Here is a 2,351-nt window from a genome sequence, read left to right on the forward strand (position 1 = left end):
GTGAAGGGCCTTGAGATGTATCAGTTATATAAAACATGTTAAAATAAATTAAAAAGTTTTTTTAAAAACTTTTTAATTTATAGGCAAACCATTGCTTTATACAAGAAATTTTATAAAGTTTATTAATCAATGCAAAAAATAATTTATTTCAACTGATAAGCTATGTTCAGTTTTTGTGATTTTATAGATTTTTTTTGCTTCATTGGAAATTTTTTTATTTACCAGATCTCATCTTTGATTCTCTGGATTGTTCAGAGGACCTGCTTGATTTTTCCTATCACCTCTCTGCACCACTCTGATACCTATCTTTATCACTTCTAGAGTCTGAATGTTTTCTGTCCTTTTCTTTTCACCTTGATTGGAATCACCATATTTATTTTCCAGATCTTGGTGCATTTTTTGTCACTCATTAGTCTATTGTAACTATTTCATTCAGAAGGAGCACCTCTGTGTGAAATGAATTTTCTTATGGGATCTCTGTAATTTGGATCTCTTCAATTTTTATATCCAATTTTTTCTGATCTTTCTCTTTCAGTCTTTGTTTTTTGCTTCCTTTGCTCTGATCTTTCTTCCTATTTCCTATCATTTGTTTGTTGTTTCCTAGTCAGTTTATCTACTTCTTTACTTCTGGTGTTCTCTTGTCTCTTCTTTCTTATATCTTTAGCTGAGGTCGAGATCTGACTGCTGACAAATGAAGAATCACTGTGTTCCCCTGAAAAAAATCTGAACTGTTTTCACTGCTTTCCAAAAGAACCAGAAGCAGAGGAATCAGAATCCACAGAGGAGGACATGGGAGAGGAAGAGGACAAGGAGGATTTATTTGGCTCAATTTCTGGTTTCTGTGCCACAGTGACTTTCACTGTATTTTTGAGATGCTCATGCAATTCATTTGTTAAACCTCCAAGAACTATAGAAGTAAAGAAGTTGATGGCAAACTGTTTCTGTGATTATCTCATGTAATAACTCTTCATAGAATGGCTGTAGAATTTCATCCTTTGATCTTGCATTAAGTTTAGGAAGACACATGAATTCACACAGTTCTGGGAAAAATATTTTAACAAAAGTTCTACAGGAGGACATAGTGGTTTCTTTATTCAGCTTTATACATTCACAAATACTCCACTGAAGTGAATCTTTGTATAAAAGATGAGTAAATGTCAAACAAACATTTGTTTGTTTCCAAGTGCTGGCTGGTATCATATTGTTCTTTGAAAATACTTTCAAAGGATTTCATGTATTCTTTCTAGCATGCAACATTGCCCAGTTACTAAGCCAAAAAATTCTCATATGTCTTTTGTTGAGCACAGCAATGAAGTATCATGTTGCAGAGTTCTTTTGCTTGGCTTTCAGAAAACTCCATTTTCAGCAATTTGTGAACTCATTCTTCAAAATCTAAACTTGACTACATAGTGAGATAAATTTTACAAGAAAATAAGACTAGACTGGTTTCCATCTTGTCACAAATAGTCACCTATTGTCCTTCATCTTTTTCTCTCTCTTTGTCTTCTTTCCTCCTCCTCTTCACTACATCAGCATTTTGGTTTCTGTTTGAGTCACTCTATCCTTCATGAAATATTTCCTTATCAATAGCTTTGTAGTTCTTTTCATTTTTCATAAAATTATGATCCATATTGAAAATATTAAGATCTATTGATTAGTCATTTCCAGAGAGAGAGCAAATGGGTGAATTAAAGTCCTTCTAGAATAACAGGTCCTTCTTGAATACAACTTTCCTTACATCGAACATCACTTCAATTATATGCTGAACTCTTTTGTTAAGTTTAGAGTCATGGAGAGCCTTTGGAAGTCATTCAAATGTATTATTGATTCCTCTTGATCATGCTTGTGTTAATTTGAATCCATTTTCCTTGAGAAAATCAGTATCTACATCAACACTATCATCTGTTGATTTTTCCAGGAGCAAAGTGAGCATCTCTAAGCAAACAATTTCATGTGCCACATTTTGGTTAATAGGATTTGCCACAAATTTTGAATCAGTCAAAGTTGTTTATCATTTCTTCAATAGTCTTTTTGAAAATTAAGATTTTTAATTGTTTTCAAGTACAGTTGTCTCCATTTTCACCCACCATGGCCCCCCTGCCCCACCCTTGAACCTATTCCCTTTGGCTTTGTCCATTTGCCCTTTATTCATGTTCCTTGACAACCCTTCCCCTATATTTCTCCCATTATTTTCTCCCATCTCCTCTCTGATTACTGTCAGTTTGTTCATCATTTCAATGTCTCTGGTTACATTTTCCTTGCTTATTTGTTTTTTTGATTAGGTTTCACTTATAGCTGAAATTATGTGGTGTTTCTCTTTCACTACTTGGCTTATTTCACTTATCATAATG

General features: G+C 33.5%; 1 pseudogene; it reads right to left on the reverse strand.

The window, feature by feature from the left end:
* Nucleotides 1–214: 214 nt before the first annotated feature.
* Nucleotides 215–2,064, reverse strand: LOC119064057 (pre-mRNA-splicing factor CWC22 homolog; annotated as a pseudogene).
* Nucleotides 2,065–2,351: the final 287 nt, after the last annotated feature.

The sequence above is a fragment of the Artibeus jamaicensis genome, unplaced genomic scaffold (genome assembly GCF_021234435.1).
Source record: "Artibeus jamaicensis isolate MK-2021 breed Jamaican fruit bat unplaced genomic scaffold, CSHL_Jam_final contig_559, whole genome shotgun sequence".
NCBI classification, from domain to species: Eukaryota; Metazoa; Chordata; class Mammalia; order Chiroptera; family Phyllostomidae; genus Artibeus; species Artibeus jamaicensis.